This window comes from Mauremys reevesii, linkage group 5 (assembly GCF_016161935.1).
Source record: "Mauremys reevesii isolate NIE-2019 linkage group 5, ASM1616193v1, whole genome shotgun sequence".
NCBI lineage: Eukaryota > Metazoa > Chordata > Testudines > Geoemydidae > Mauremys > Mauremys reevesii.
In genome coordinates this window covers 110,176,481-110,187,840 of record NC_052627.1, presented here as the reverse complement: position 1 = coordinate 110,187,840, position 11,360 = coordinate 110,176,481, and the positions used below count along the sequence as shown (strand labels likewise).

At 40.9% G+C, this 11,360-nt stretch overlaps 1 long non-coding RNA gene across 1 annotated transcript; it reads left to right on the top strand.

Annotated features, from left to right (window-relative positions):
* The first annotated feature begins 5,089 nt into the window (after nt 1–5,089).
* Nucleotides 5,090–11,320, top strand: LOC120407041. The gene is made up of 2 exons (XR_005599761.1): nt 5,090–5,338; nt 11,043–11,320. It is a non-coding gene; the product is annotated as an uncharacterized LOC120407041 (long non-coding RNA).
* The last annotated feature ends 40 nt before the right edge of the window (nt 11,321–11,360 follow it).

Here is an 11,360-nt window from a genome sequence, read left to right as displayed (position 1 = left end):
CGGAGTGGTGAGGTTTGTGATGGTCCTTAGTTCCTGTGGGAGTTCATTCCACAGTCTGGGAATGACCCCTGAGAAAGCTCTGTTTCTTGCACTGATGATCTTTACTGTGATGGTAGAAAGTTCCACTGTATCCAAGGAGTGGAGCTGTTAACCATGATCTTTGGTTACAGAGGGGTACAAACCCCATAAAAATTTTCTACATGAGCAATACAGTTTTCAAATCAACACACAGATGTACAGGGAAGTAATGCAGGGAGCACAGTACAGAACTTACATAATCATCCATCTCAGCCTATGCAAGGTGTTTCGTTGCCCCACTGAGGGGGACAAGTAGCAGCAACAGAAGGCTGGGCATAAAAAGCACAGCATTAGTCTAATCCGTTTAGTAATAAAATCCTGGGTAAGGATATCTGCATTATTCAGAGACAGTGAGTGTCTCATCCTGGCAATACTAAATGGAAGAAAGCTGAGCTTGCAGCATTTGCAATCTGCTTTGACAATTGTAGAGCTCAGAGTTCAAGATGATAACACTATTGTTCTCAATAGACTCAGCTAGCATCACATCAGATCTATGAAAATGAGAGGCCACAGAAGTTTTAACCCCCTGGGTTCTATAGAAGAACAATGACTCACTCTTGGAGGAACGTTGGCAAATCCTATTACAAACCATCCAAGATGAAATAGCAGTCAGACAACTTGCTAGTGCAGAGACAGGGGTGGCCCTTGACTAGCTGCCAGCAACTGGTGCCCTAGGCGAACCATGCAATCGGCACCCACACCCCAAGCCCCAAGGGCAGATCTAGGCTGAGGTTTTTTGGTAAACTGGGAAACATTTTGCGCCTTTTTTCCTTTTAATGTTTTTAAGTGTTTTTTTTTAAACAGAGGCTTAATTATTCAGTTTGTCCATCCATCCTTCTGTCCTACTAATGTTTCTGAGATCGGATAAAATAGAGACACAAAATTTTCAGAATAGATTTGTACATGACAGCTAGATGATATTTCAGTCCAATTTCAAATAAAAATGCATTAAAAATGTTAATTATAATTTTTATTACAAATCTAAAACCATCCATTATGCTATCCTGCTTAAACTGCCATTACCACCACATCCAATATAGAAAGAAATAAGAAAACTCTTCAATGAACTTTAACCTGTATTTACAAAACACTCTGAATAAAAAACACTCTGGACTCTTAAAACATGACTTTTCTTGCTTCAGGTTTTGAAAATTCAGTGTCTGGTTCTTTTAGATCCAGCTTTCCAGCTATTTCATGCTCTATTGACATTGTGGCAAGTCCAACAAGTCTCTCTTGCACCATTGTTGAATGCAAGATATGAATGATATGTTTTTATCAATTTTAACTTTGAGAAGCTACGTTCCCCACTAGCTACAGAAACTGGCAAAGTTAAAAGAATGCATAGAGATATAAAAATGTTTGGAAAACTGTCTGAGAGTTTATTTTCACAAACAAACTTCAGTACTTCTTCAGGAGTGGAATGTTTCTTAAGTGGTCTTGAAAAAGCCTGAAGCTCACTACACAAATCTGTAGCATCAATGTCTTTTGAATTTTCATGAGTCAATGCGGAGTCCAGTGTTATACAAAATTCTCTTATCTGTTTTGCACTTTTCTTTTGCAAGCTGTGGATATCATAAAAAAAGCAAAAATACTGACTCTAGCTGCTGCATCTGTTGAAATCTTTCGTCAACCAAGTGAATAGCAGTATCAAGGACTGCGAAGTAGAAATTCACTTTGAATCTTTGTTTTGGGTTCTGAATGGGTGTCTCTCATCCTTCCAATTAAAACTGCTGTTTCTTTTGCTGAATGCAAACTGTCTCTGGTTCAAATTCCATCAGAAAGTCTATTTCTTCAACAAGCTCGAGAGAATCTGCCAGTGTTCTTTCGAACCCTTCATCACTTCTGAATTCCTCCAAAGTATTTTTAGTTTGCTGCAGTTTTTGAATAGCTGAATGTATGTTCTAGTTCTTTTCCTGAAGCTGCTTGCTAGTGAGGTTAATCTCAAAAAGGATATTATACCACAAAATGAATGAAGTCACAGATTTAAACTTGGAAAGGCCATTTGCAAGAGCTTCTGCATCTGAATGTGCCGTATTGCCAGATGATCCTGTAAAGGTAGTATCATCAGAAATTTCAATTAGGGCATCATGAATGTTTCCAAGTTCATAGCGAAGAGGCTTCAAAGCATCAGTGCAACTCTCCCATCTTGTCTGATTAAGTGGTTTCACAGTTAGAGAATCCACATGGCGAGTCAGAATCTCCCAATGGTGTGTGGAGCCTGAGAAAAACACGTTGCACCAGGTCAAAGAAACTGCTTGCTTCCAATCAGCATCTAGCAGCATTATTGACAATCAAATTCAGAGAATGCACACTGCAAAGAACGAAAACGGTCCTAGGATTGATTTCCACCATTTTCCTTTGCACACCATTGTCTTTACCCTTCATATTACTACAAATATCATAGCCTTGGCCACATAAGTTTTCAACAGATAATGACATTGTTTCAAACTCTTGTAGAATAGTTTCAGTCATAAATGCTCCAGTTGTCTCCTTCAGTGGTACGAAACCCAAAAAAGTTCCTTTCTGAGCACTTCAACATTGTCTTCATCTGCAGACTTTTCCATATCCACAAAACGAATGATCATCGTCATTTGTTCAACATGACTCACATCTGGTGTACAGTCCAGAATTATTGAAAAGTATTTTGCAGAATCAGCAGCTTCTACAATTTTCTTTTTAATGGCATTTGCTAGGATTTGAATCAGTTCATTCTGTTTATTTTTTCCTAAGTAATGAACCTGTGTTTCATGATCAGTTATTGTACATAGATACTCCTTCATGACTGGATCAAACAAAGCTAGACATTCAACAAATTTTAAAAAGTTTCCATCACCTGGAGTATATAATTTTTCATTTCTACTGTGACTGCAGAATGCTAAATTTTGCCCACCAAGAATTATCACTAAAGCAATCAGATGCTCTAATATTTTTTGCCAATATTATTCTTTTTCCTTGCTCACACGTAAATTTTCTTCATCGATAGTTTTTCCTTTTTTCAATCGTAATTCAGGTTCTTTCCAACTTTGAAAACATTCAAAATGTTCTGTACTTCTTTCATGTGAAGAGAGAATTGAAGATATGTTTTTCCAGTACTTCGAACCATTTTCAGTAAGTGATGTACCAATTGCTTGGTTTCTAAACAACTTGCAGCAAAAGCAAAACACAGAGTCCTTTCTGAATATTGTAACCAGTTTTGATGAATTTCATCCCCATTAATGAGTTTCCTCTTGTAATGCTGAGCAGAGAATTTTCTTTTATTTCTATCCTTAGGGAAGGAAAATTCATGAACTTGTTCGGGTCCATGTTCCACAAGAATTTGCCGCACACCATGACCACATCTGGGCCATGAAGCTGGGTCCCCATGCTGTAACTTGTTTGTAACTTCCTCATCCTGTCTTCCTTCTACTTCATTTACTTCAATTTCTGCATGTCTCTCTGAAGGTGAATAATTTTTCTCCACTTCCATATCAGTCTGATGCTGTGAGCTGCCTTCATCTAGAAGTAAGTTTCCATCATCTTGAGTTTCCAAACTGCTTTTTTGTGGATGTGAGCTACCCTCATCTTGAAGTAATATACCTTCATCTTGATGTTACAAACTGCTTCCAGGCAGATGTGAGCTAACCTCAGCCTCCTCGCCAAGTAAAATTCCTTCATCTGGATGCGTGAACTACTTCCATCTTTATTTGGATTAAAGAGAAGATATTTCCCTACTGTTTTGCTTAGTTCTTTTCCTTCTCAGCCTTTCATTTACGATACTCCTGAGCATTTTCTTTTTCCTCTTTCTGCCATGTGGCATTTGAATATTGTTATGTACTGTGCTCCTGACTGCAAGCATTATAGCGTTAAGGACGGCTGACATACCCACCACATGGTTGGCGATTTAAACCACATTGCAGCCATCCCAACGCATCTTTTCACTGCTTAAAGGTTCAGTGATTAGTAACATATACTCATTTACCTATTCAAACAGTTAGTTACAGTGTTTACATGGAAACAAAATGACCTTTTTCGACATTATAACCCGACAACGGTTGTTTGGAAAGTAATCCCCTTCCTCACGGTTACCCGCTTGGAGTGTGACGTCATTAATTTCATAGTCTATTAAGCATTGACACTGTTACTTTTCTTTTATGGACCTTATTTATTACATGTGAACCAGTTATAACAAAGAAAAGTTCATAATTATACAGCCCGATAATAACGCTAAGGTTTAATAACGCTTAAAGATACTCACATTTTGGATTTATAATGCTGAAAGACATTATTCTTTGGCACCAAGAAACACAATTTTCCACAATGTTCGTTCGATTCTTAACCATCTACCTGCCACATGTTAAAATGACTCTTTGACATGTATCAACTTGCCATATCTCCACTCTACATGAATTTCCAGCTATGTAATCTTGATGTATATTCGACTTAGGTGTCACTAGCATTGCAGCTCTTGCCGCTGGCAGATGTGTTTCATTGTGGCTGAGTTATTGCTTATCAAAATTGCGGAGAGGGTCATCTTGACCCTCCGTCGCAAATTGAAAAAAAATTAGCTAAAATAATATTTATTTTTGCAGTAAATAAAATATTTGACATATTAATACATTCTCAGAAATGTAGAGAAGAGAATTATAATTTATATTCCTTCCATACATACACGGGAATTGAAATAATGACATCTTCATTATTTTATTTGTATTTTTTTTTCTTTTTCATTTTATCTATTTTTTTATTTGATTTTTTTCCTCGAATTTGGCACCCCATTTAACTTGGCACCCTAGGCGACTGCCTAGTTCACCTATATGGATGGGCCACCCCCGAGCAGAGACAATTTATAAAAGATAGATATGCTCGGTGTCATGTGTTTAGCAATCCTATCCCAGCTCGCACTGTTTGATGGGGCTACCAAGTGGCAGCATATATACTCTAACTGAAAATTGAAGCCAAAATAGAATCCTAAGGGATGTCACAAGCAATTTTAACATAGAACTCCTATTACCTCATAAATGTTTGGGGACAAGTAGAAGTCAAGCCAACCAGAGCAATGCTCACTCTTACTACCTTGGAGAAACTACTTCATTATTATTTATATGGCAGTAGTGCCTAGTGGGGCTTTTCAAGACCAGGCCCCATTGCTCTTGGGATGGTACAAAAGCACAATAGAAGACACCTCTCATTCTGAAGAAATTACAAACTATGTTAAGCAAGACACAACAAGTGGGTGCAACAAACAACCAGAAGGAATAGCAACAAGAGGATGATAGGAACAGTAAGCAGAACACGTATCCCTATATGTGCACAGCTGGATAGTTTGAGACTGATTAGCTTTGTGTGTGTGTGTGTGTGTGTGTGTGTGTGTGTGTGTATTTGTTAATAAATGATTATATGAACTTCAGAAGCACCTTAAATTGGTAGTGAGACAGTGAATGAATAAAAGGGGTATAATGTAAGCATAGATTGAATATGGGGTTGGCTGGAGGGGAGCAGGTACATTGTAACTTGATTGAAAACTGATTATAATTTAGCATAAAATTGAGACAAACCACTCTGGAACCCAACTACAGTTGTTTTCTTAAGTAATGTACCTTTTAAAAAACTCGTTATTGAATGTACATCATCTCTACATTTTGCTTCAGCTAGACAAAGGGAGGTCAAAGGGTAACAATAGTAAGATCACACGGTTACAGATCACATAACTTGATGGTTGCGAATCATCCAAGTGGCTTTCTTTTAATACATAAATAAAATCAGCTCTTTTCGACTGTGACACATCCCAGACAGCATCAACCAGCTGATTTCTTGTAGATGCCATAGCAGAAGCAGGTCTTAATGTAAGCTCTATGGCCAGAAACTCCAGAGGGAAAAGAGCTCTCTACTTCCTCCGTTGGTGAAAAAGGAAAGATGTCTTTATTTGTATAGGCTATCTACCTACATTTCCTCTAGTTATACCTGGGGATTCATCTTAAGTAGAAATGAATCTGGAAGGTAGTGGGCTTCCAGAGCGCCTCAGAGATGATGTAACATTTCTAAATAGTTAGGACTCCACTGAAGGGTCTTAAATTCTCTTGGCTCCTCTCCTGGGGATGTTGTGGTGAAATACAACACAGACTGAAGACTTTGTGGTAAAAGATGACAGCAGTAGAGCTGACTCAACTCCAGTGAGTTCCTGCCCTAGCCAGCACCTTAATGAAGTTAAATCACTGTGCTGGGTTAGACAATGGTGCCCCCAGGTGTGGTCAAACAAATCTTGGGGCTGGAGCCAAAGCTGCTAACAGACATTTGGAGTACTGTTACTGACTAACCCAATCGAGGAGAGTTTGGTGGATGGGTGAGGTAGAGCACCAAGGGACTGGTACCTGTGGGACATTCTCACTAACAGGTAGGAAGGAATTTAGCTGGACAACTGCCATAGTTACTGGAACAGGGTGAGTATTTTACTCTTCATTTGTATCTATATTCTGTTGCTGTATTTTCCCAAGTTGATGACTGTGTTCCCTTTCCCCTAATGCAGATGTCCTTGTACACAATCATGGAACGCTTGGGAGTGGGGGCACCTAAGGCAGGGTGCGTTTAGATTTCCTAGGTTTCTGGGTGGGGGCTCAAGCTGGTTTAGTTATTTTGTCAAAAGAGACCTTAGCTATACTGAACCAGGCTCTTTGTGCTGCCATTAACCACTTGGCAGAAGGGTTACGCAAAGGAGGAAATGGTTACAGATTAATTCAAGGAGGGTATTCCATAAATAACAGGCCATCTATGGTTATAACAACAGTTCCCTATTGCTCAGGAGAGTTTTTAACCTTGCTTAATTAGTGTTTGTAAAGTGCTTTGAGAGAGTCCGTAATGCTATAGAAATGCAAGCTACTATTGTTTGGCACTAAGGTGACTGTGTTTGTCAAAATCAAAAATCAGTACCACTTTTGGGGTGTCATCATAAGCACAAAATAACCATATATAGCCCCCCTCTTGTTCACTGACCCAGTATGAAGTTGTTCAAGATAGGGGAAGCCTGCCTTGTGCTTTTTTTTTAAACACACAACTTTGGCTCCTCCGTGTGCTCTGTGTTGTGTGTCCGTGTGTACACACCTCAGACCAGACACACTCAGACAAACCACTAAGAACAAGGTTTTATTCTGTAAAGAAACATAGAACAGGATTACAGTCCAGCAGCCTCCTCTATGCTCACCTGCCATGTGCACCCAGCTTCAGTCAGTGCTGAGACTTCCTTCCTGTACCAGAGGGTACATCATGGCAGAAACCAGGAAGTCCTCCCAACATGCTGGAGTTTGTAGTCCACAACTTGTGGTTCCCACGGCTGCTGCTGAAGCACACTGGACCTTGGACTACACCTGCAAAGGACAAAGGTGCACTTTGTAACAAATGTGTGCTGCTTTTTCAGCACGGAGGATTATTTTTTCTAGTAACAATGTTTTGAAAGCGTTTATCATGAAACACTGAACACGTATGTCATGGGGCTAGTGGCACTTCAGGAAGGATTGGGGCCTAACTGGCCCTTGAAACCCCTGTGGAGAATCTCTGGGAACATCAGGTGCTCCGGGTGGTGCCCCTTTAGCTAATTTGAAATGGAGCAGCCCGGTTAGAAGGACACTGTTAGAACAGTATGAACAGGAAGTTGGCCAAGTAAGCTCTCTGGCTGTTGCAGCCTGGTGGAACCCACAAGAGGTGGGAATAGGCCTCGGTGGGGACAAACACCCAATGAGGGCTTAGGGACAACAGAAAGAGCCCCAAGAGAACTGACAGAGTCTCTGGGGCAGAGAGACAGTCGGGAGCTCCTGTAGGGTTGCCAACCCTCCAGGATTGTCCTGAAGTCTCCAGGAATTAAAGATTAATCTTGAATTAAAGATTGTCATGTGATGAAACCTCCAGGAATACATCCAGCCAAAACTGGCACCCCTAAGATCCTGTCAGTAAGCTCCAGGAAGACAGCTAGTATCTGCCTCTAGACCCGAGAGGCCTACAGCTCTTGGGAAGGGAGCAGGAAGACAAAGAGTGTGCTGACAAAGAGGGAGGGAGCAAGTAACTAAGAGGTTAGCTCTCTAAGGAGGCATAGCAGAACAAGAGATTGAACCCCAGTGTGGGTAGGGGGTGGAGCAGCTGAATCTAGGATGCAAGAGGGGCTACTGGGAATCTACTGACAAGAGGAGGTGAGAAGACTCTGGTGAAGAGGAAACGGAAGCCAGGGACTGTCTATTGGATATTAATTAATTAAGTCCCCCATGAACAGGGGGTTATTTAAGGTAAAATCTGACTTGGCATTGATTTATGTAGCCAAAAAAGAGAAACTGAGGCACAGTTTGGGTCTGGGCTTGGGTCGAAGAGTTATTAATATTCATTCTGAGCAAAGAGCATCTTTGATCGTGTCTACAGTCTTTGACTTTGCTCTTAACTCCAAACACTCTTCATGGCTCTGAACACTCATTTTGCTGGACTGTTTGGTCCTGGTAAACATAGAGCAAATGCTCCTTGGTCTAAGAATCTGTCTTGAATAAACATTTTGCAGTTATTTTAAAACTGGACATTTTACAAAGGGCTCAGCCCTGACACCTACCAGGGCAGAGGATACTGAATCCCTGAGGATCCAGTCTGAAGAGGGGCAGGAAGGGGAAAAACTATAGAAGCCCCTCGATGGCTGGGTAAACCAAGCTGTGGGAAGGGTTTGGCCAGGGCACATGGCTCTTCTCTCTGATATTGTTTCCTTCCCCACCCTGAGGACAGGCTGGGGACTGACTGGCTAAGCGGCAGTTCTGCAGAAAAGGACCTGGGGATTACAGTGGACAAGAAGCTGGATATGAGTCAACAGTGTGCCCTTGTTGCCAAGAAGGCTAATGGCATATTGGGCTGCATTAGTAGGAGCATTGCCAGCAGACAAAGGGAAGTGATTATTCCCCTCTATTCGGCACTGGTGAGGCCACATCTGGAGTACTGCGTCTAGTTTTGAGCCCTCCCTCTACAGAAATGATGTGTACTAATTGGAGATAGTCCAATGGAGGGCAACGAAAACGATTAGGGATCTGGGGCACATGACTTATGAGGAGAGGCTGAGGGAACTGGTCTTATTTAGTCTGCAGAAGAGAAGAGTGAGGGGGGAATTTGATAGCAGCCTTCAACTACCTGAAGGGGGGTTCCAAAGAGGAAGGAGGTAGGCTGTTCTTAGTGGTGGCAAATGACAGAACAAGGAGCAATGGTCTCAAGTTTCAGTAGGGAAGGTGTAGTTTGGATATTAGGAAAACTATTTCATGAGGAGGGTGGTGAAGCACTGGAATGGGTTACCTAGGGAGGTGGTGGAATCTCCATCCTTAGAGGTTTTTAAGGCCTGGCTTGACAAAGCCCTGGCTGGGACGATTTAGTTGGGGATTAGTCCTGCTCTGAGCAGGGGGTTGGACTAGATGACCTCCTGAGGTCCCTTCCAACCCTGAGATTCTATGATTCTATGAAGTCTGTGAGACTGTAGCAGGTAAATGGTCACTGTTGTGGAAATCCCCTACGGGATGGCACAAGGGCAGCATTTAACAGAGAAGTTACTAGCAGCACAGTAGCCACATTGCCGGGGAACTGGAGATGTGCCATGAAGCCTGGAGGCATATGAACTCCATTCAGATGATGAAGTGATTCTGCTGCTACCCTGAGTCCAGATCTTTAGGGATTAAGTAGTTCAAGGCCCAAACCTCTGGCTTCTTTTGCCAGGAGGGGAATAACTGTCCTTCTTAAAGGAAGAACTGGGAGAAAAAGAAGTTTCCGGCTCCCTGTGCTTGAGCATAGGAAGACTAGGAATTTCTGCTGTGCAATACAGCATATGCTTTTCTTTCTCTCCTCCCCAGTCACTATTGTTAAGCATGTGTGATATCCTTATGCCTATCTCGAAGAATGAGATATGCATTTTAAAAAGGCAGGCAGCAAGCAGATGAGAGAGAAGGATGTTGTGTTGAAGAAGGAAAGGAATGATGGGAAATATGTTAAATGTGTCCAAGAGGAAGGAAGTTCAAAGAAAAATGAGCACATTATAGCACTGTTGTCCTCAAAACACCTGTTTCTATTGAGGGGTTGATTTCAGGGAGCATGCTGACATTAGAAAAACAGACATAGTGCCATCTGCTGGACAATGGAAGAAGTAACTCAAACAGGAGGCTTGAAATATCATATTATAGTATTAATTTACACAGCACTATATAATACTATTGTAAGGAATATTAACTATTTATATTGAAGAAATATTCAGTGCACAAAAAAACAGGAATGTTGTACCAATTGGCGTTCTGCAGATCCTGCTGAGGTTCGTGGCAAAACTCCCATTCACTTCAGTATGAACAGGACTATACCCAATGTCAACAAAAGACACAGCTCTTCTCAGGAGTTGAGTTGTAGAAACAATCTACTGGCTGGAGGTATAGAGCAGTATTTGGCCTGTGAATTACGGAGCATACCACTCAAATCCTCTTTTGCTGATAATCTGTCATTTAGAAAAATCCTCAAACAAAATTAAGGAAATGAATCAAAGCAGAAATGCCAGGCCAGAGAAAATGCCCAAACAGAAAATTAATGAGTGGAGATGTGCAAATATATTTACCATTCCCAACAAAATATCAGGATTTTGTGAGTTTCTGAAAAGCAAAACAGAATAATTCCTTCTCACTTTACATTTTCTGCAAAAGTTAAAGGGAGCTTTTATAGGCAGGAAGTATTGATTCAGCCATTAAAAATTATAAATTTCTGCACACAAATTCACACAACAAAACCCCAAAACATGTGTTTTCCCCCACACCCTCTTCCTGGGATGCTTAAATATATAAAGATTCCAACAAGATCAAAGTCAAGGATCAATTTTTTGATTTTGAAAAAATAAAAATCAATATTTGAAAATATATTCTTGCCTGGCTGGTCACAGTTTGACAGAGCTTTCTTTACAGCAGCTGTAGACCTATCCTGCCCTGACTTCTGTTTCATCCCCTTTATTGCAGATGCAGTTTGAAGGCAGATTTCCTGAGCTGTTAGGCTGCCTGTCTGATGCAATGCTAACTCAGCATTTTTAAGTATGTCACCTCCAGGAAGAATCGCTCCTTTCAAAAATACCTGTTCAGTGTCAGCATGATGCAGCATGGAAAGACAAGACTATTTAACCCGAAACTATGGTACAAGCAGAAACTACGTCAAATCCGCAGTTTTAAAGTGCTCCTATTGAAGTTGGTGTTTCACAGACCTGTCAAGATCTGAAATCTAATAAATAGGTGCATTTGGAGGGGAAATATTATGATGCCTGTTTTCTCTGATGAAATACA